This window comes from Cupressus sempervirens, chromosome 10, assembly GCF_028749045.1.
Source record: "Cupressus sempervirens isolate cs-2001-9-10 chromosome 10, ASM2874904v1, whole genome shotgun sequence".
Taxonomy (NCBI): domain Eukaryota; kingdom Viridiplantae; phylum Streptophyta; class Pinopsida; order Cupressales; family Cupressaceae; genus Cupressus; species Cupressus sempervirens.
In genome coordinates this window covers 696,327,547-696,352,769 of record NC_143127.1, presented here as the reverse complement: position 1 = coordinate 696,352,769, position 25,223 = coordinate 696,327,547, and positions in this window count along the sequence as shown.

Genomic DNA, 25,223 nt, shown 5'->3' with positions numbered 1-25,223 from the left:
GGGGCATGCATTGTGAAACCACAACATAACAGTTGATGAAGAACCTTGAAGAAGAACTTGAACAAATTGATCTCCTTATTGAAGAAAGAGATAAGCTAAAGGATAGATATGAAGACTCCAAAGTATACATTGGATAGTCAAAGGATAAGATTGAACATCTCAAATCCAAGCTTCAATCTATTGAATCTAAAACTAGTGACAATGATTAGTCAAAGATGAAGACAAATTATAATATCTTGAAGCATGAATTGAAAATTATGAATCTAAAGTTGACTTTGAGGAGTGTTCCTAGAAAAGTTGAATCTAATTTGAAGACTGAGAATATAGATCTTAGAGAAAGTCTAGCAAAGAAGACATTTGAGTTTGAAACATTGAAAGAAGATCATGAAGAACTTCAAAAGTAAAACACTATTGTGAAAGGTGAACTAACTCAATGCAAGTCGCAACTTGAGAATCTTTATTCTAGCAGAGAAAAGCTTGATGATTCAATGTCAATATAGAGACCTACTTATGATAATACTAGTCTTGGCTATTTATTTAGCATGTCTGCAAAGAAACCTAAGATTAGATCAAATCCAAAAGAAAAAGAAAAATCTAATGATAAGATTAAATCTAGTCAATCTTCTGATAAACCCAAAGAAGTATGACAAGACAAGGAAGTTGAGATTTTGGATGAACCAAAGCAAGTGGAATCTCTTAAAGAAACCAGGTATGAATTTATACGTAAGTGTTTTTCATGTAATGTAATAGATCATATGAAAAGAGATTGTACAAATAAGTCATTTAATCATGTTAAGGATTTTTATTGTCATAATTGTCATGGTATGGGTCATAAAACAATTGATTGTAGGAAACCTAAGTATGATAATGAGAGAAGGAATAGTAGAATGTCTAGAAATACTAACCTTGTAGATAGAAGAAAATCTAATGAAAGGACATTAAGAGAAGGAAGACCTTATGAAGAAAGAAGACAAATTGTGTGTTAAAAGTGTAACAACTTTGGACACATAGCTCAAAATTGTCGTGCACCTAATGATCAACAAAATCCTAGAAGTAGAACTTTAGTATGTCAGTTATGAAACAACTTTAGACATGCAAAAAAGTATTGTAGAATGGATAGAAACTTTGGAGATAGAAGGAACAATGGAATAAACTTTGGAAATAGAAGAAATGATGGAAGAAACATCAAAAATGACAGAAGGAACCATGAGAGGAACTCTGAAACTAACAAAGACAATGAGGAACAAAGAAATGTAGTTAGTGAACTTCAAGAAAAACTCAATGAGACATTTGTAAAAGGATTAGACATCTCAAAAAAAATCTAGAAGATGATGAGACAAGAAGATCGAAGTTAGTAATTGAGTTTGATTTAATTAAGTTGAATTAAGCTTGTTTACAATACCATAATTTGAAACCTCATCTAGATATCAAAATAGAGGTAGAAAAGTTGGGAAAAGATGTATCAAGATAAGTTTGGATGATATCTAAGCTAGCTTGTAATTTGGAGCTTATCTAAACTAGTTATGAAGGAATTAAGAGTTATTGTTATTATAGAGAAAGTTAATTCTGTAGTAGAAGATGAAAGCTAAGTTTTTATAGAGAATTTTGTGAAGCAAAGTTTTATGGAGCATTTTCATGATGGAAGGAGGCTATAGTAAACCTTAGATAGCATTTGAAGATCAAATAGAAGATCTTGAGTAGATATTTGATTTTAGAATGTAATTGACAACTTTTTCATGTTTGCAAAGTACACAATAAATGCAAGTTCAAGTTGAAGGAATGAAATGGAGTACAAAATTGATTACCACTTCATTACAATTACATCCGAAGCATGGAGCACTTAGAAGCAACTTGATAAGGAAATTTCAAGGCAAACCCTATTTTTGGAAAGATGTATTTTATCATTTATCCATAGAATTTATTCAATAAAATTTATATTTGATAGAATCATGGATATGTTAGTAATTCATAATGTTAAGAATGAGAGATCAAAATTGAAGGTTGTTTTTGTGAAACCCATAGAAGGAAACCCTAATTCAACATTATCCATTACTCTAAAAAATGTAGTGTATTTGGAAGATGTAGGAAGTTATATTATGAGTAAGTTTGAATCTATTGGAAGTGAGTATATGAACAAGGATATAGAACTAGTCGTTAACCATGATATGAATGTGAAGCCCATATTTGAACACGTGAAGGAACTAGACCTATTCAAATATCATTTCTATCAAGAATTGGATACCGATGAATGGATATAGATCATACTAAGTAGAATTCATGATGGAAAACTATGGATGGAAGACAATGTAGTTGATATTTCAGCCAACCTTAGTCATGAGATAACTAGCCTTAGAAAAGAAGGTAGTGTACCTATAGGTGAGAAACTTGTTAAGAAGAAAGTTGAGAGCTATACAAAAGCAATTTATAATGGAAAGGCCATGGTGATCAGCACCATTAAACAAGATGATGTAAGATTCCTAAGTAGAATCATTGCCTGCTCTATATGTGCAAGTTCTAAGAAAGATGTATTTTATCATTTATCTACAAAATTTATTTGGTAAAATTTATATTTGATAGAATCATGGATATGTTAGTAGTTCATAATGTTGAGAATGAGAGATTGAAATTGAAGGTTTTTTCTATGAAACCTATAGAAGGAAACCCTAATTCAATAGTATCCATTACTCTAAACAATATAGTGTATTTGGAAGATGTAGGAAGTTATCTTATGAGTAATTTTGAATCTATTGGAAGTGAGTATATGAAAAAGGATATAGAACTAGTCTTTAACCATGATATGACTGTGAAGCCCAAATTTGAACACTTGAAGGAACTAGACCTATTCAAATATAATTTCCATCAAGAACTAGATACTAATGAATAGATACAGATCATACTAAGTAGAATTCATGATGGAAAACTATGGATGGACGACAATGTAGTCAATATTTCAACTGACCTTATTCATGAGGTAATTGGCCTTAGCAAACAAGATAGTGTACCTATAGGTGAGAAACTTATTAAGAAGAAAGTTGAGAACTATACAAAAGTAGTTTATAATGGAAAGGTTGTGGTGGTTAGCACCATTAAACAAGATGATGTAAGATTCTTGAGTAGAATCATTGCCTACTCTATATGTTCAAGTTCTCAGATTGATGAATTGTCAGCTAGATTCGTCTATGCAGCCTACATGATGTGTGTTGAGAAGGAACACGTTAACCTTAGTGAAATTCTAAGAATGCAACTTCTTGAGAACCTATAGAAAATAAAAAGAACTAAGAATGGTGTGTTTAGATTTTAGTCATTGATTAATAATTTATTTTTTCATGTACTTAAGAGATTTCCATATTTTTTCAGTCATAAAGATTATAAGCAATGAAAGGTGTATAATGGAGAAAATCATAGATGTATGTAGAAGACACCTAACAGATAAAATCTTGGATAGTGGAAACTTGAAAATGAAAACATTTTAGAATGAGATGAGACAAACATTCAGAATTGCACTTGCAATTGTAGAAAGATTTAAAGAAGATATATGTGTTATGGTTGATATAGATTTTACTTATATTCAAGTAGTAGAACCTCATGAAACATTTCTTGGTCCCTTAGGTTATGAACTGAGTGATGAAGTAGAAGTTGGATACATTGATTTATTGTTGAAATCTAAGAAGGACCAAGCTAATTATAGATTTGAAACTTATGATGAGATTACCCAATCAGCTCATCAGGCATCCTTGGAGAAAGCATCTCACAAGAAGATAGAGACAATAATGAAAAAAGCTTTAATAGAAGCTAGTATGACTAAAAGTGAGTCATAGGTAGTCAGGAAGACTATGAAACAAGGCATAACATATGTGCAACCTTTGTCAATGTCTATTGTAGAGACATCTTCAAAATAGAGAATCCCTTATAGAGCAGTATCAAATTTACAACCAAGTAAGGAAAAGAGGAAATTAGAGAGATTAGTGGAAGCTATGACCACCAAGACAAAAAGGGTCAAGCAACAAGCCACCAGACCAGGAAAGAGACAAAAGATATTGTTGAAAATTTTTGAACCTAGTGAAGAAGAAGAAGAGGAAGAAGAAGAAGAAGAAGAAGAAGAAGGAGCTAAATAGGTAGTGAAGGTAACTACTTCTAAAAAATCAAGAAGAAAAGCTTGACAACCCTAGAATCCAAAGATAAAGAAGATAAATTCATTCATTGCTAATGAAGGTAACTTTATCCAGATGAACAAATTTCATGATTTGTATAATAACTTTGAGAAGGATTAGATTGATATCTCTACTATGAGATACATGATAGCCAACAATCCAAAACTTAAAGATATTGAAGGCACAGTAAACTAGAAAGTCTATGAAAAACTTATTGAGAAGAAGGCACTAGCTTGAGAAGAGGACATAGAACTTTAGAAGTCTATGATAAAGACAATATGCAAGACTAATGATGAAGAAGAAGTTAAGAGATTGTTGAACAATCTAGCACCTTACTTGAGAAATAAAGTAAGACCATTCCTATTTATGGTGGGTGAGAAAGATAAGATAAGAAGTGAAACTATAGCAACTATAAGTCAGATGTTGATAGAATCCAAGGCAACATCTTCACCAGCACCCAGAACCTCAGAAGTATCAGTAAGTGGTGACACAATGCAAATAGATCAAACCAATATTACTATTAACAATGATGATACTAACCCTTTTGAGAGTTCAAAAAATAATGGACCTCATGCAGAGGATATTAAAGATTAATTGAAGAAAATGAAGAAGAGAAGAGGTTATTAGAGGAAGAAAAGAGGAAAATAGAAGAGGCCAAGAATAAATTGCTTGAAGAAGAGTTGAAGAAGAAATGGAAAGGAAAACAAAGGAAGATAAGAAGATTAGAATAGAGAAGGAAGAAAAGAGAGAAAAGGAAAGAAAAAAGAGAGAAGAGGAAGAGGAAGAAGAAAGAAGAGTCAAAGAGGTAGCCAAAAAGAAGCAAAGGGAAGATGACACTAAACCTTCTAGTTCATCTACTCTGCTTTCACTTGCTAGCTTGGAAACTGATGATGATGATCAAACTGACTTTATCTCATCTTTGTAAAAACTTATTGATAAGAACAAGACAATGAAGATCTTGCAAAGAACCTTGATGGAGGTTACTGACAAATTATGTAGTACTCTAGCAGTCCAACATATAGAGGTAGATCCTAAATAGAGGGCACAAGTAGTGCTAAAATCTTTTGATAAGGAATTTAGAAATTTGTTGAATGTTGCAAAATCAAAGGCACATATTTTACATGATGCTAACTTGTTTAGCACTATTTTTTAGAGCATCAAGAATGATTTGATAAGTGTTGATACTTGTATCAAGGAACTTTGGAAATGTCAATAGAATGGCAAGATATTGTAAATCAAGTGTACCCTATCTTATAAGTTGACTAAGGATCTTGATAGTCAGATTGAAGGTAAGTTGAGTGAGTTTGAGTCTCTATCTAACCAAGTACAACATCCTTCTATTAAAATTGATGATTTTGAGGGACAAGTGGCCAGTATTCATTGTGATATCAGGAAACTAGAACTTCAGAAAGAACAAATTTTGAAAATATTTTTGGATTTTAGAGAGTCTATTGCTCTAAAAATATCTATTGTTGAGAGATAGTTGGAGGAATTGTTGGAAATGATTGAAATGATCATAAGAAAAATTGTTCGAATAATATATGGAACTGGTAAAGAATGTCCTCAATCATTATTTTTTCATTGATGTCAAACTTGCTAATTGCAGGGATGACAATTGCTTTAGTGATCCAAATACTATCAATTAGTTGATTGTCAAGGTGGAGGCAATCAATAAGATGTAACTAGAACACCTAGAGAAAGGTTGAAGTTATGATGTTGTAATAAAGTACAAGGATCAGCTAAGCCATTGATGAAAAAGTATATTGGATGACATACTAAAATATACGAATAATGAGCACACTAAAACATATCAAAGATCTAAGGTTTTAGCTAAGTCTTTTTGTAAAGCTCAAACTAAGTTCAAGTGCTGAGAAAGCTAGTAAGAGCCGAGAAAATTCCTAGTTAAGTGTCGAGCAAGTTCAAGTGCCAAGCAAGTTCAAGTGCCGAGCAGAATCAAGTGCCGAGCAAGTTCAAGTGTCGAGCAGAATCAAGTGCCGAGCAAGTTCAAGTGCCAAGTAGAATCAAGTACCAAGAAAAACCAAGTGCTGAGTAGAACCAAGTGCTGAGCAGGTATAGGTGCCGAGTAACATAGAGGTGTCAAGCACCAGTAACTCAATAATGCCGAGTAACACAGAGGTTCCGAGCACCAGTAACTCAATAATGCCGAGTTGCTGCATTATTTAGGAAATCGAAGATTCGCCAGATCTAAGCCGACAAAGTTTTTATTCAGAAATCTATGAATTAAAATAAAGATAAGAATGATGAGTTGGTGGTACAGAACACCATGTAGAATGTTTTTAAGATACAATTGGTGAAGTTTCAAGAAGAAAACAAGATATGGGGTAGATACATTGTATCCTACCTAATCCATTTTTGAAACCCTAAAATTGGAGAGGGAGAATTGAGCGACAAAGGCAAATCAGACTTGTATATAAGAAGACATAAGTTAATGAAAAATAGAGTGGAATAGAGGGGATAGTTAGAGAGAGAGCTGTGGTCAAGCATAAAAGCATGAAATGCTGAAGAATAAGCTAAGGAGAAGATAACACAGGAACTCTGTTTGGATAGACAACCACAAGGATGATTGCATTGGCAGAATGAGTAAGAAGACTCAAGGAGATGAAGCTTGAGAGGGAGACAAGCAGTCAGAGCTGAAGTGATTGAAGCCAAGCATAAGGATTGAACTAAAAGAGTGATCTGAAATCTGCAAAGTATGTTGTAAGTTATGTCAGATCAAAAGACCATTATCGTTACTTTCTAGCAATTGTAACAGTAAGATAAATCCTATGGACTTAGGTTGGTTTAACAACCATTAGATAAATCCTTTAACAGGGTGAAATTCCAAGTGGATGTTCTAAAGACCTTTAACTAGGCCCATTCCTAACAATTTGGTGAAATCCTCTAACAAGGTCACATTTAACAGTGTGTTGTAAGTCTTTAACAGGGTAGGCTTTTAACAGGGCATCACTTCAGAAGAGTGAGAATCAAGTAGCATGTTATTGGTGGTTTTTCCCAAATTGGGTTTCCACTTAAATCTTTGTGTCATGTGTTCATCTTGAATGTTTTATCTTTGCATGTTGATTTAAAAGGTATTAAAAAGGGTATTAATAGGGCATTTGGACCTTGAATAACTAATTCACCACCCCCCCCCCCCTCAGTTATTCTAAAGAATTCTAACAGTAATGTGTCAAGGCCAAGGACACGTATTCTAAATTTCTACAGTTTGATCCTAATGCAGTTGAGATTGCATCATATTCCTTATGTCTAATTCTCACCTTTACTAAATCAGGCAAGGATACATGGATAAAAGGTTTAACCAATCTTAAGGAAAGTTTTGACATTTTAACATTTGTCATTGATATCAAAGGGGGAAGAAATGTATAAGAAAATTGTATATTAGGTAAAGGAGAACATAAAATTATAAGATATAAAATCATATTGTAAGGGGGAGCATATGTAAGATGAACAAGTTGTAATAGATGATTAATGTAATGTTATTTTACTATTTTTGACAAGTTTTTGATACTTAGCCAATTTTCCCTATTTTGTTGCCATCAATGCCAAAGGGGGAGATTGTTGACAATTGGCTAATGAAGATATTTAATTTTTGTCATTTATGGCAACACATGATGTACATGCATATAAGAAACCTCATAAATAAAGATATTTAGCTTTTGATGCTCATAAAATTGTCTAATTATGAATTTGATTTACAATAGTGTATTCTTTTGTATGTAACTTATTACTGATGTCATATTATGACTCGCAAAGTTAGATGGAGACTGCATACATGTTTATGATGATGTGTATAACCTTGAAAGTTAGTACAGACTGTACAAAAAAGAGATATTTGTGTTTTACCAATAAAATAGGACAATGAAATTAAAGGAAAGGAATTATTTTACTTACAAAATAATTACTTGACTAATTGGGGCCAACATCCTAGATGTTTACTCTAAGTTGGAAAAGTATATTGTGGTTTTAGCTAACCTAGTAGCAATTTTTGTAAAGGCATGACATTTGTGTAAAGGACATCTTGCAAAATAAGAGTACAAGTGTAAGTTGTGCAAGTATTGTTATATGAAAACTTACTATGAAAGCGATATATGTGAAGCTTTGAGAAGCTACTTTTTTGATTCAAGTTTGAGCTAAAGATTAGAGATTGGTCAAGAAAGAAGTTACATAATCTATATTCCAAAAGTCTAATTACTTTTTTGGGCAGTGGGCTCTTCTTGTAATTGGAAGTGCATGTTTTGTTAGTGGGCTCATCTTGCATCTACTGTACTACAACTCCTAATAGGGTTGGCACAACTCCTAATAGGGTTGGAATCTCCTAACATGGATTCAAAGTCTCCTAATAGGGACTCTCTATAATGAATTTTCTCATTGACTCCTAATAGGGTCTATCCTCTAACAAGGAACTTATATATCAGTATATTATCTAGTGGGTATCATGCCCACTGGGGTTTTCCCTTGGCCAAGGTTTCCCTAGTTAACAAAAATGCTGTTATGAGTTATCTTTGTGCATGGTTACTATTACTATTTAGAATTTCTTATTTACTTTGTTATGTATGGTTTAAACTAATTAATAATATCTAGTTGGTGACTAACGTTTGTAGATTATTGATTCACCCCCCAAATAATTCCTATTTCTAACAATAGGGTGATTAAATCCTTTAACAAGATCACATTTAACAGTGTGTATTGTAACCTTTTATAGGGTTGACTCCTAACAGGGCTCACTTTAGAAGAGTGAAATTTAGTGACATGTTGCTGGTGGTTTTTCCCAAATTGAGTTTTCACATTAAATCCTAGCATCAAACTTGTGTGGATGTTATTATGATGTTTTACTAATTAATGTTTACATTCTACAAGTCTATTATTTTAGAATAGTGGACAACTAGCTAATGTAGCTGATAGTTTACAATAGAGAGCGAGCAATGAAATGATAAGATCTAAAGTTGATTAAGTTTTTGTTTGTTCAACTAGTACATCTAGACCTTGGATAATTGATTCAGCCCCTCTTAGCTATTCTAAATATTCTAACAATTGGTACCAAAGAATTGGTTCTTGTTGAGAGAAGTTTGAAGGTACTCAAAGCTAAAGATCATGACATAGAAAAGAGAGGTGCCAAATTTGAACAAGGAAAATTTTCCTGCATGGAAAAAGTTGATGAGGCTAAATATAGCTAGTATTAGTGATGTTGCACTAGAATTTTTGGACAATGCATATGTGGACATAACAAAAGTTCCTCTGACTACTCAACAATTGAAAGAAAAATAGGAACAATATCAGTTAATGTTGGAGATTACTTCATCCCTAACCTAGGTTGAGTTTGATGACCTAAAAGAGTGCAAGAATTCAAATGAAGTGTGGGATAAACTAAAGACCATCTATGGAGGAGATGATAATTTCCTAAGAGCCAAATTAGAAAGTCTAAGATGTAAGTTTGATAAAATGAGAATGATAGAAGGTGAGAACATAATACAATATTGTACAAGAAGAGGTTGTAAATGTTATTTGAGGAGCTAAAGGAAAGATTGACAATGAAACAATAATCAACAAGGTATTGAGAACTCTACTTCCTATCTATGTTATTAGGGTCTCTACAATACAAGAGCTAAGATGTACTCCAGGTAATGCCCTAACTCTAGAAGGTGTAATTGGTAGGATTATTTCTTTTGAGATTTCAAATTTTGATAATTACACTCCTACTACTATTGAATCTTCTTTGAATCAAAATTAGTTCTTAGCAAGAAAGGAAAAGCAAAACATGTGAAAAGTGATAGTGATACTTCTAATGATGAACTTGATAAAATTGAAGCATTTGTTGCTACAATATTTGGAAGAGGAAAAGGAAAATACTAAGGTAAACTTCCCATAATCTATTTTTCATGCAATAAAGTTTGTCATATTGCTACTAGGTGTCCTAACAAAGAAGATAACAATGGAAGGAAGGAGAAAAAGTACAAAGGATAGAGAGATGACCAAGACCTCAAGAAGAATAAAGAATACAAGGAAAAAGGTAAGAAATATTGCTATATTGATGAAGAATAAATTGATATTGAATCTGAAAGTAATGATGAAGAGGTAGTCTATGTTTCTATGAAAGATGATTTTGATGAAGATGAGAAAACTTCTTATTCTCTTTTGTGAATAAAAGTGATAGATGGATAATTGATAGCGGTTTCTCAAATCACATGAATGGTGATTTTTAAGAAAAGACTGATACAAGTACAAGGATGTGTTTCAATCATTGTTTTGTCACTAATGTCAAACCTGCTACTTGCTAGTAAGACAACTACTTAGTTGATTTGAGTATTATCATTTGTTTGATTGATGAAGAGGATTTGATCAAATGAGATAACAAGAGAACCTAGATGAAAGGTTGAATTATGGTGAGAAAAAGGAGTACAAAGATAAATTAAGATAGTGATGATATAGTGTATTGTTTATCTACTTAAGGATGCAAAGATTGGATACACTGATTAAGTCTAGAAGAACAAGTAAGAAGAATTGTGTATGCCAGACTTGATCGAATGCATAGTAGGTGTCAAGAAAGTTAGTGCAAGCTAAGAAAAAAAATTAGTTGGAGCTAAGTGAAGTGAAGATTTAGTGTATACCAAGTGAACATAGTGCAATCTGAGTAAAGTTTAGTTGGTGCCAAGCATCAATAAACTTTAGTGTTCACTGAGTAAACTAGTGTTGACCAAGTGGAAGAAAAATATGGAAGCTGAGTGACAACATATTGATGTTGAGTACTAGTATTCATGTTAAATTGTAGATTTCATGAATCTAAGTCGACTATTTTTTTCTTGAATTGTGTGAAGCATGTAGAAGATAACTATGATGACTTGATGGCACAAAATTTAAGGTAAACCATTTTTTGGTGAATTCAAGGAAGATTATAGAAGAAGCTTTTAGAGGAACCAAATAGAAAAGTGGGTAGATTCATTGTATGCTACCTAATCCTACCTAACCCTAAAATGGAAGAATGTGGTTAAGTGAAAAAAGATCTTAAATTTCTATTTATAAAGAGAGCTAGTCGGAAGAAAAGGTTGTCATGTGTGAGAACCTAAGGAAGAGAAGGAGTCTAGGGTATTGCTTCATTTAGTGATTGAACAAAAGAGACTATAATTGGCATGCAAAGTAAGAAGGCTTAAGAATATGAATGTTTGAAGGGTGAACAAGCTATCAGAGCTAAAGTGTGTGAAAGCCAACTAGAATGGAGAAATAAATAAAAAAATCTATAATCTTAAAGTGATTTGTAATTTGTTATCAGATCAAGCCTTACTATTACTTTCTAATCATTGTATCAGTCTAGGGTGAATCCTTTGGATTAAGGTCGACTTAATAGTCACTTTTAAATCTTTTAATAGGGTGACATTCCAAGTGAATAGTCTAAAGTCCTCTAACAAGGCTCACACCTAATAGGGTGATTGAAATTCTCTAATTGGGTCACATTTAACAATGTGTATTGTAACCTTTAATAGGGTTAACCTTTCACAGGGCATTACTTTAGAAGAGTGAGAATTAGTAGCATGTTACTAGTGGTTTTTCCCAAGTTGGGTTTCAATATAAAGTCCTTGTGTCGAATGTGTTATTGAATCTATTATGTTTCATGTTTACATTTTTGCAAAGTTGTTTTGACCTAGGACAATAACCTACAAAGTTTAAAAGTTGTATAATCTAATGGGTGCATGCATAATAAGGTTTTATAGATATGGGTCTACTAAGCATTGAAAAGTTTTATTCGTACATCTGGACCTTAGATAATTGATTCACCCCCCTCTCAGTTATTCTAAAGACTTCCAATAGTGGTAGAAGTAAATTTGAGGACATTGGCCCATACAAGGGTAGCTATGTTAAATTTGGTAATGGTGTTCCATGTCTTGTGAAAGGTAAAGGGTCAATTCAACTAACTAATAAGATCAAATGTGACAATTTTTATTGGGTTGAAGGACTTAACTATAATATATTGAGTGCTTTACAATTAAACAAATTATGGTACATAGTTGAATTCCATCACAAAAAGGCCAAAATATTTGATGTTGATGGTAAACAGATTGGAATTTGTGATCACTTTTTTTGACAATTTGGTTAGCATTAGCAAAATGAAAAGAGTAAGAGATTTTCCAAAACTGAAGAAACCTATTGATTCTATGTGTAAACAATGCCAATTAGGAAAAATGATAGTTTAGTTTCAACAACAAAACATATTCATCTAATGATATTTTGGAATTGGTTCAAACTGAGTTATGTGGACCTATTCATCTTAAAACCTATTGTGGAGAAAAATATTTCATTCTATTTGTTGATGACTCTTCTAGAATGATGATTGTGATGTTTCTTAAAGAAAAATTTGATGCTTTTCAGTTGTTTAAGTGGTATTTGGCAAGAGTTGAAAAAGAGATAGGGAAAAGTCTAAAGTGTTTCAGATCTAAAAGAGGTGGTGAATTCATTTCCAATGAGTTCAACATATTGTAGAATGTTGGAGGAATCAAAAGATAGATGTCTATACCCAGGACTCCTCCTTAGAATGGAATAGCTGAAAGAAGGAATATATCAATAATTGACTGTGCTAGAACATTGATGATGGAGAAGAATATGTCATAGAAATATTGGATAGAATTTTTAAGTACAAATATTTATACTTTAAACATAGTGGAAGTCAAGAAAGGTACAAATGCTATATCTTTTGAATTTTGGTATGGATATGCACCTAATGTGAAATATTTCAAAAATTTTGGAAGTAAATGTTACATACTTAAAGATAGCAGGAATGGAAAACTTGATGCTAAAGTGATGAAGGTATATTCTTAGGATATTCTAATAAGAGAAAAACTTATAAGTTTTTGAACTCTAACACTAACAAAGTTGTGGAAAGTGAAAATGTGAAAACTGATGAATATATAAAGAAAAATGAATTTGAATGTAAGAAAAAACCTAATGACTATAGTTCATTCATATATGTGAATGATAGTGCTCAAAGTAATCTACCTAAACAATAAAACAAAGTTGTAGATCCTCAATAGATTGGGAATGCCGAGTTGCAAAAGCTAGTTGTTGAGCAATAGACTATGGGTGCTGAGCAATGAGAAAATGATGCAAGTCACAGACAAAGTGACATAGGAAAGAGGGGGAATAACTAGGGCCAAAGGGTCACCCATCTATCCAAACCACCCTACAAGAGTTAACACAGCAGAAAACACAACATAAACACATCACCAAGGAGAGAGAATAAGATATCTTTATTTAATTCATCAAGTAAACAACATACATGCCTAGTTGTAATGTTTTCTAGGTTATGGCTAGATATAGAATACAACTTCTAGATCTATGATCCAACTTCAAATTCGCATTTCCATACTCATACCCTGCTCTTTCTAAAATCTCCTCAAATCTACCTTTAATCTAAGCCTAAGCACTCTATTTAAACTTTCCAAAATGGCTTACAAAACATTCTAGAACATAGAGAAGCCACAAGTTAGCTCTTGGCAAATATAACTGCCTATAACAAAATTAAATGTGAGCAAAGTCATCCCAAACAGGAACCAGACACAAATAACTTAGCACCCACTGGATGACTTGACATCAACTAAAAACTAGCACTCAACATCACTCGACATCAACTGGAAACTAGCACTTGGCACCAATTGGAAACTGGTCACTCAGCATCAACTAGAAACTGGTCACTCAACATCAACTGGAAACTAGTCACTTAGCATCAATTGAAAACTAGTTACTCGACATCAACTGGAAACTGGTTACTCAACATCAATTGGAAATTGGTCACTACTCGGCATCAACTGGAAGAATGAACAAAAGTGCAGGACTCCAAGGAAACCAAGGATGCTCCTGCATTAGACAACTGGGGTTGAAAGAAATGATTCTCCTGAATCATTGAAATGTCCCAACCTAAGCTAGATCAAACTCAAACTAAGAAATCCATGAAGCATCTTCAATAGGTCTGTTCTTCCACTTCACCAAATATTCATAGTAATTTTTTCCTCTTGTACTCTTGCCAACTCTCTGATCCAATATCTGTTCAACTTCCTCAATCTGTTTCTTAGGATAATCATCTGGTATAAAAAATTCATCCTCTGACTCATGATACTTATACAAATTAGCAATATTAAATATAGGAGATATATCCATGTCATTAGGTAACTCAACTTTATAAGCATTACCACTATCAAACTTCTTCAAGATCTTACAAGGTCCAAATTTTTTCATCTTCAGCTTGCTGTATGTTCAAACTAGGAATCTTCCTTTCTTCAGATGAACCATCACCTCATCACCAACTTGAAAATCATGGTGTCTTCTAGACTGATCAACATTCTCCTTATACTTCTAATTACTTTGTTCTAGCCTCAACTTCACTTCCTTATGCAAAGATTCTATGAAATCAACAAATTCTTCTCCTGCAACACTTTTCTTTTCTTCACCAGCAACATCTCTCAAATCTAATATACCTCTAGGATGCATTCTGGTAACAATCTCAAAAGGTGTCTTCCCTATACTTCTATTCATAGAATTATTATATGAAAATTCAACTTGTGCCAATACCATCTCCCAATTACTTGGCTTATTCCCAACTAAACATCTCAGCAAATTTTCCAAGCTTTTATTCACAACCTCTACCTATCCATTTGTTTGTGAATGGTATGTAGAACTAAACTTCAATTTAGTACCCATCTTTTTTCACAAGGTCTTCCAAAAATAACTAATAGACTTACTATCTCTATCTAAAATAATGCTTCTTGGTAATCCATGCAATAATACAATCTCTTTAAAGAAAATTTTGGCAACATGCTTAGCATCTGATGTCTTCTTACATGGTATAAAATGAGCCATCTTAGAAAATTTGTCTACTACAACAAATATGGAATCATACCCCTTCACTATTTTAGGCAATCCAAGAACAAAATCCATACTAATGTCAGTCCAAGGTTTCTCAGGAATAGTAATAGGTGTATATAAACTAGTATTTTGACTCACTCCCTTTGCAAGTTGATGAACTCCACAACTCTTTACAAATTTTTGAACATCCTTATACATTTGTGCCCAAGAATATTTCTCTTTCAGCAAACTCAATGTCTTATCAATTCCAAAATGTCCAGCTAATCCACCACTATGCTTTTCCTTAATCAAATTCAACCTCATAGAATTTTTATGAATACACAACTAAATACCTTTGAACAACATATCTTCTTGAATGAAATACTCATCATACTTACTTATGTGATCTATTAGATTTGGTGCTCTACACTCTCTTCATGCCTCAGAAAAATCAAGATCAGCATCATATAACTCTTTCATCTCATCAAAACCAAGAACTTCAATATGCACTTAAGTCAACAAAGAACATCTTCTACTCAATGCATCAACAACTTTGTTAGTAACTCCACTCTTATGCTTGATCACAAATGTAAAACTCTGCAAATACTCAACCCACTTCATATGTCTTTGATTCAATTTATGTTGACTTCCCAAATATTGTAAAGCTTTATGATCATTATACAATACAAACTCCTTAGGCATCAAATAATGTCTCCATTTCTTCAATGCCTGAACAATAGCATAAAATTCTTGATCATACACAAAATATTTCTTTTTAGCATCATTCAACTTTTCATTAAAGAATTCAATTGGTTTACCTTCTTGACTTAATACAACTCCTATTGCAATACCACTTGCATCACATTCAACATGAAATACTTTGTTGAAATTAGGTAAAGCCAATATAGGTAATTTAGCAATGTTTTGTTTCAAAGTCTCAAAACTCTTATCAGCTCCATGTGTCCACTTGAATTCCTTTTTATCTCTCCTCATTGTTTCATTCATAGTATTACAAACATCATTGAAATTCTTTATAAACTTTCTGTAAAAACTAGCCAAACCGTGAAATGATCTTACCTCACTCATATTATTAGGTGTAGGCCATTCCAAAATTTCTTTAACCTTCTTAGGATCCATCCTCAATCCATCAGATGAAATCACAAATCCTAGATACACAATCTCCTCTTACATAAAAGAACACTTTTTCAGATTAATCAGCAACTTTTCCTCTTTCAACCTCTACAATACTTGTCTAATATGTTCAAGATTTTCTTCCTTAGTCTTGCTGAATATCAGAATATCATCCAAATAAACAATCACAAATTTACCCAAGAATCTTTTTAGAGCTTCATTCATCAACCTCATGAAAGTACTAGGTGCATTAGTCAAACCAAAAGGAATAACCAACCATTCATACAAACCATCTTTTGTCTTGAAAGAAGTCTTCCATTCATCACCTTCTTTGATTCTAATCTGATGATAGCCACTCTTCAAATCAATTTTGGTAAAATACTTTGCTCCACTCAAACAATCCATTATGTCATCCACCCTTGGCATAGGAAACCTATTTTTCACTATTATCTTGTTAATGGCTCTGAAATCAATACACATTATCCATTCTCCATTATTTTTATATGCTAATACAATAGGTTTAGCACATGGACTCAAGCTTTCTCTGATCAAACCTTTTTGCAACAACTCATGCACTTGTCTGTTAAGTTCTTCATTCTCTGTAGGTATCAATCTATATGGTGCTTTGTTTGGAAAACTAGCTCCAGGAATCAGATCCATACAATGACTTATACTTCTTATAGGAGGTAAACCATCAGGAATATCTTCAACAATACTACCTTTATACTCATTCAGCAACTCTACAATTTCTCCTGGTACTTAGCTTCCATTGGTTTCTAATATCACTTGGTCACCATTGACTAGCACTCAGTTACCATTGTTTTCTAGCACTTGGTCTCCATTGAAAAAACTTAATTTTCTTGGAATTATAACAAAACAAACCTGATTCTTCTTCACTTCCTTTTCAAATTTTTTTCCATTAACCATGCAAATTTTTATAGCAGTACAATTAACTTCATCTAGACTTTCAATCAAAGGCAACAATGTTTGTTTCTTCCTATTTACCCAAAGAGTATATTGATTCAATCTTCCATCATGTACAACATATCTATCATATTGCCAAGGTCTACCCAAAAAAATATGACAAAAATCCATGGGCATAATATCACACAAAACTTCATCAACATAATGTCCAATATTGAATTTCACAAGGCATTGCTCACTTACCATTATCTTATGCTCATATTTGATCCATGAAACATGATAAGGTTTGAGATGTTTTAGCCTCTGCAACTGCAACTTTGTAACTAGCTCTTCTGATGCCAAATTTGTAGAACTTCCACTTGTCAATGATCACTTTACAACATTTTTTAGCCATCTTACATATTGTCTTGAAAAGACTTCTCCTTAAAATAGGTTCCTCATCACCTCCCTTATTACATAAGGTTCTTCTCACCATCAAATTTTCTCCAGCGTCAGGTCCACTTGGTGAACTCTCAATGTCTTCTTGAATTATAACATTTCTATTACCTTGTCTACTTTCAGAGGATCTACATTCAAAAGATCTATGTCCCTCTTTACCACATCTAAAATAATTACCATGAAATCCACCTCTAGAATAGGAATTACCTCTTCTTTGATAATAACTAGTGTCTCCTTGGTAAGAATTACCGCTTTTCCATTCAGTCTTGCCTTTGTCATCATTCTTGCATTTAGATTTGCCTTTATCTTGCATAGAACTATCAGATCTACCACTTTCTCCTTTGCCTCTTTGTCTTTGTTCATGCTTCTTTGTCAAGATCTCCTCAGCTTTCAAGGCATATTGATATGCTTCTTCTACACTTTCTAACTTCACAAAACTTATTTCATCTTGTATTCCAGATCTCAATCCATAATGTACCTTGCAATTTTCTCAACATCATCATCCACATGTCCAGATCCGATGTCCAGTCTATAGAATTCCTCGGTATATTCTTTCACAGTCATGTTCTTTTGTTTCAAATTTTGCATCTTTCTCAACAAGCTAACTTGGTAATCAACAGGAAGGAATTTGTTCCTTACCTTGTTCACCATCTTTGGCCAAGTTCTCATCTTCTCCTTTCCTCTCCTTTGTCTATCAGTTTGCAAGTGCTCCCACCATAGTGATGCATGACCTTTCAACTTAGTGGTTGCAATCTTCACCTTTCTATTATCAGGAGTTTTTTCATACTCAAAGAACTTCTCCATATTAGAGATCCAATCCAATACAACATTAGTATCCAATTTTCCATCATAAGGAACAACTTCTACAACAGGCTTTGAATTCACTCTAGATAATACTCTCAACAATCTTGCTTCATCTTGGTCTTCTTCAAGTTCTTGATTAGGGTTTGGTGTTGCTGCTTCATCATCACTTACATCATCAAGATGTGCTCCTCTCCTCTAGGCTATCTCCACAACATCTAATCTAGCTGCAATTTGTCTTAACTAATCCAATATAGCATTATCAACATTATTTCCTCTACCACAAACCATCTTCACAAATTAGGTTCCTACAAGATCATAACCCTCTGCAAGTTATAGGTCAAATTTGTAGATCTACCACCCTACAACCAAATCCAAATAAGGGTTCTACATGATCCAATCTCCACAAGGATTAACCTCAAGCTTTGATACCAATTGATGCAGGCAAGAGGGGGAATAACTAGGGCCAAAGGCTCACCCAGCTATCCAAACCACCCTGCAAGAGTTAACACAGCGGAAAACACAACACAAAAACAACACCAAGGAGAGAGAACAAGATATCTTTATTTAATTCATCAAGTAAACAACATACATGCCGAGCTATAAGACCTTTTGGGTTACGACCAGATATAGAATATAACTTCTAGATCCATGATCTAGCTTCAAATTCACATTTCTAGACTCATACCTTGCTCTTTCTAAACTCTCCTAAAATCTTTCTTTAGTCTAAGCCTAAGCACTCTATTTATACTTGCCAAAATGACTTATAGAACATTCTAGAACATAGAGAAGCCACAAGTTAGCTCTCAACAAATATAACTATCTATACCAAAATTAAATGTGAGCAAAGTCATCCCAAATAGGAACTAGACACAGACAACTTAGCACCCACTGGATGACTCGATATCAACTAAAAATTGGCACTCGGCATCAACTGGAAACCGGCACTTGGCATCAATTGGAAACTAGCACTCAACACCAATTAGAAACTAGTCACTCAACTTCAACTAGAAACTGGTCACTTGGCATCAACTGGAAACTAGTTATTTGACATCTACTAGAAACTGGTTACTCAACATCAACTGGAAACTGGTTGCTCGACATCAACTAGAAACTGGTCACTTGACATCAACTGGAAATTGGTCACTCAACATCAACTAAAAAATGGTTACTCGGTATCAACTGGCAGAAGGAACAAAAGTGTAGGATTCCAAGGAAACCCAGGATGCTTCTACATCACAAAGGAAGCCAAACATCAAGAAGGCAATGTCAAGCATGCAGAACAAGAACTAAAACTTGAACAAGAGAGAGATAATGAGCTTGAAATCATTCTTCAAGATGAACCTATTGAAGAACAAAGAAGAAAAGAGCCTCTAGCAGAAAAATATGTAATAATACATCATGCACCTGAACAAATCATTAGAGATAATGAGTCTAGTGTAATGACAAGGAAAAAATTTAGAAGTGGTACATGCTTTGTGATTTTGATCCCAACTCTGTGAAAGATGCTTTGGATAATGAAGATTGGATACAAGAGATGAGTGAAGAAATTGAATAGATTGAAAAGAATAAAAGATGGTCCTTAATACCTAAACCTAAAGAAAATATGTTATTTGAAAAAAGTGGGTATTAAGGAACAATTTGAATGAAAAAGGTGAGGTCACAAGGAACAAGGCAAGATTGGTAAGCAAAGGATATGAAGAAGATAAAGGTGTTGACTATAAGGAATCATTTCCCCCTATAACAAGAGTAAAGGGAGTTAGAACACTGCTTGCATATATTTTTTATAAAGGATTTAGGGAATGAATGTCAAATTTGCATTTTAGAACGAGATACTTGAAGAAGAAGTATACATAGAACAACCCAAAGGATTTGTAAATCCCAGTAAGCAGAATATGGTGTGTAAGCTACACAAAGGTTTATATGGTTTGAAATAAGCCCCAAGAGCATGGTATGGAAGATTGTATAATTATTTTGTGAAGATTGGTTTTGTTAGAAAAAATGATAACAACAATCTATATTTGAAGAGTGGCATGAACAATGAGGTATTGTTATCTAAAATTTTTGTTGATGATATCATATTTGGAGGCAAGGAAGCATTATGCAAATCTTTTGCCAATGAAATGAAGAAGGAATTTGAAATGTCAATATTTTGAGAGATCAAATTCTTTGTTGGTTTACAAGTGTATCAAATGAGTCAAGGTATCTTCATTACTTAGTCCAAATATATCAAGGAGATACTAATTTTTTTTGGAATGAAAGATTCAAAATGAGTGAGTACACCTATGTCTACTAGACATAAATTATCTAAGAATAATTATTTTGGTGATGTGAACCAAGTTTAATATAGATCAATGATTGATAAACTACAATATTTTGTTCATAGTAGATTGGATATTGCATTAGGAGTTGGGATAGTTGTCAAATTTTTAGACAGTCCTAAGGAGAATCACATGATGGTAATGAAAAGAATATTGAGATATCTAAAAGGAATGAAAGACTATGGATTGTATTACAATTAGAATGATAGATTTGAATTGAAGGTATTCACCGACTCTAATTGGGCATAAAATGTTGTTGATAGGAAAAGAACAAGTGGTGGTGCATTCTTTCTAGGAAAGAGATTGATTTCATGGACAAGCAATAAGTAGAACTACATTTCTCAATAAACAACTGAAGCTGAGTATGTGGTAGCAAAAGTGAATTGTTCAAATATCATATGGATAAAGCAATTGTTGAGGTGTGAAGGAAGAAATTACTGATCCAGTGGTTATCTATTGTGATAACACAAGTGTTATTAATATATCAAAGAACCCTATTACGCACATAAAGACAAATCACATTGCTATCGAGTATCATTACTTGAGAGAGCTAGCTCAAGACAAAGAATTGAAATTAGAATATGTAAATGCTAAAGAAAAAATAGCTTACATATTCACTAAATATTTACTTAAGGCTGCCCATGAATATCTTAGAGGTAAACTAGGGATGATTCCCCATGTGTAAAGGAGTTACAAAAAATTGGAGTTGATACTGATGTTATTGATTGATGAATCTAAGAAGAAGGCTTAATTGAGCTGAGAAGAAGTGACAATGGAAGCTAGACAGTGAATCTGTATACGAGAGATGAACATATATTTGTACATGCAAAGTAGGTTGTACTTAATGGATCAAACGTATTATTATTTTCTAACCATTGTGAACAATATTTTAAATCCTTCAATCAAGGTTGAGTTAATAGTCATAGTGACTTAACAGTCTATGTAAATTCTTTAACCAGTTGACATACTAATGGAATGTTCTAAAGTCCTCTACCAAGGCTAATCCTAATAGGGTGATTAAATCCTTTAACAAGGTCACATTTAACAATGTGTATTGCAACCTTTGACATGGTTGACTCCTAATAGGACTCACTTCAGAAGAGTGAAAATTGGTGACATGTTGTTATTGGTTTTTACCAAATTGGGTTTCCATGTTAAATCCTAGTGTCAAACTTGTGTAGATTTTATTATTCTTTTTTACTTATTATTGTTTACATTCTACAAGTCTATTGTTTTAGAAAAGTGGAAACCTAGCTAATGTTATTGATAGTTTACAGTAGAGATTGAGAAATGAAATGATAAGATCTGAAGTTGATTAAGTGTTTTTTTGTTCAATTGGTACATCTAGAACTTGGATAAATGATTCACCCCCCTCTAAGTTATTCTAAATATTCTTACAAAACCAATCCCCTAGTCTAAATTGATAAGAGCATACAAGTAAGAATAGATGGTGTATATGCTAAAAGAAAGCATAATATATAGACAAAATATCAAAGGGTGAAAAGTATCTACTATAAGATAGATAAAGAGAACTAATGATATATGTCCTATGATAGTTAAATATTTTTAATAACCATTGTAACCCTAAAATTACAAATCTAAGACATAAATATGTGAGTTAGAGGTCATTTGATACTTTGCAAGATTGAAATCATTCATGTTTTCATATTGGAAAACGTAAGAGCTCAAAAGAGAATTCACAAGAGTATTTTGTATAAGAAGAATCTTTCACAATATTATGCAATGGTTAGTATAGAGCTAAGAAAGAAAATAATAGAAAAATAAATCAACAAGGTCAATCTAATCGATAACAGACAAAATGATCATCCAAAATATGAGACCATCATAGAAAAAGGGAAAGATGTGGAAGATGAAACATGATTGTCATCACTCCATGATGATGCTCAACTTACAAAAGATGTAAGCACATAGTTGGAAGTTGAAATATAGGATGTAGGTGACAAATAGATATAATATTTGCATATCTCATTCTACTCTAGAGAAGTATTGAAGGATGAGCATACGGATCTAGAAATTTCTATGCTAAGTAGAGTGGTAGAAATACCTAATTTATCCCATGAAGAATGGGTAAGGCTTGTTTTGAGTCAAATTAATGAACTATATATATATATATATATATATATATATATATATATATATATATATATATATATATATATATATATATATATATATATATGTTTAGAAAAAACCTATAAGATTACTAATGCCCTAATATAGAAGGTAACTATTTTTAATGTGACTTACATTGACCTATGTGTGAATGTCATATCAGTGAAGCAAGTAGCCATAATTATTGGAGGGAAGCCAACATAGGATGAAATGCGATGTATAGCTTTGTGGCCTCACAATGCACACCCCATTTAGAATCAAAAAGCATGGACACCCTAGTTTTGAAATTCCCTTTTAGGGATCTAGTCCAAAGCCTTAATCATTTTGGACCCTCACAAGGGTCTAGGTCAAACTCTGGTCTCTGATCAAGAAGGATCAAGTAGATAGAGAGAAGAAAAAATTAAGGATAAACTTCACAATGTATGAAGTGCACATATGGGCACTTATGCACATGTGCATACATGCAGATGTGCTAAGTGAACACAAGCATACTTTACCCCACTCTAGGAATGCACACATGTGCATGCATCCTTAGAGGTGCACACAAGGTTCCTCCCTCTTTGCTATGCACATGTGCACCTATTTAAGGTGTGCATGTGTGCTAGTGCGTGACTGCACAATTAGCCACTTAAGATGAAAACAAGGTGTGCACTAGCATACCGTATGAACCTACATAGGTGTATTAGGTGTTCTAGTGTGCAAAATTGGCTATTGGGGTGGGGATTTTTCATTTTGGGTAGTCTGACTAGTTTTGACACAATTTTTTGTTAGTTTGAGTCATGTGGAGTTCTCTTTTGGGTCTTTCAACATAAGTTGACTACTATTTTATTCTTTGTCTAGATAAAATAGTATCCTCATCATCCATAGCATAAAAAATACCCATGGTATTGCATGTGCATTTTCAAACTAGGCACCTTGGGATTTTAGATAGAAGAAGTAGAAGGAGTTCAATTCTATGAAAATGTTAAGTTATAAATAGGCCTAAATCATCAAAAGAATAAAAATAAGTACACAAGATTGATCTAAAACCACATTGAGAAAAAATGATCAACTATTTTCAAAACTGAGAACTTTGATTTTTTGATGAATTGAGCACCTTGCACAATTCCTTGAAGTTGCATAGGTGCCTAGATGTGCAATTTGAAGATTTGGTGAATGATTTATCTCTAAATTATATATGTACACAAAACTAAAATATCTATAGGCTCCTCAAGATCCCAAACATTACCATGGCTTCCTTGTCTTCTGTAGTAGGTAAGATCACACTCAAACCCATAACTTTCAAGTTCTAGGGAATGCCCGAGTAGTCACACTTCACAATTTCCTCAGGGAAGTGAGGGTAAAGTATGAAGCTTTAGACTTATTAACTCCTCAAGAAATCACCTCTTCCATCTAAAACTTTAAAGGGAAACATCCACATATCATTTTGGTATAAAAGGGAAGTAAACCTAGATTGATGCAGAGCAATCACAATAATGACAAAACAATAATGGTAATATGAAACTGATTCTAAACACTAACGTGTTTTTTTCACAAAGTACCAAACCAAAAGCATAGGGAACCTAACAAGAATTGATAAGAAAATTGAATCACCATTAAAGACAAACACATATTTTCACTACATATAACTATCTATAGATTACAAAATGGATGGCTCTTTGGTTTTTGCCAAAGAGCCATTTGCATTTCCTTCTATTAACTCACTCTTTATCAAACTATTATCTTTTCACCTTATCAATTCTCTTTCTTGATCACATTATGAGCCATCCATTTTGTAATCTACAGATAGTTATATGTAGTGAAAATATGTGTTGTTTTGGTTCAGTACTTTGTGAAAAAAAACATGGTAGTGTTTAGAATCAGTTTCATATTACCATTATTGTATTGTCATTATTGTGATTGCTCTGCATCATAGATGTTGGAAATCAAGTTTTGATGCTTAGAAGGATTTTTGGATTTTTTGATTTTGTCACTAAGGTGCGTAGGTGTGCTTTTCTCATAGGTGCGCTAACAATTTTCAAGAAGAAGCAGTACACCGAAAGTTAACTACAAGGTGCTATTTTAGAGAATTCCATACATTAGAAACACATTTTGACTATAGTTCAACTCCAAGAGACACCTGAAGAAGGCCAAGCTTCTATTTTTTGAGCTTCCAAAGACTCCTAGATCATCTCATAGCTTCTATCTTCATATCTTCTCATTTTTTTATCGTTTTAATTTATATAAAGGCTCATGCATCCATTAATTGATATAAACAAGGGTGGAGACCTACTTAGCACTATTTAGAGAGTTAGTTTGTATGTAATTAACTTTATTTTATTAGTTTTTGTTGGCCATTTTTTCCCCCCCATTAAGCCCATCATTGATAACCAATCTAAGAGATCTTCAATGGGCTAGATTCTTTGATGTGGGTTAACATGCTTTTGGTTGAGTTAACATCTCGCATTAACTTAGTCTCTTCATGAGCTAAGTTGTCTTGGTT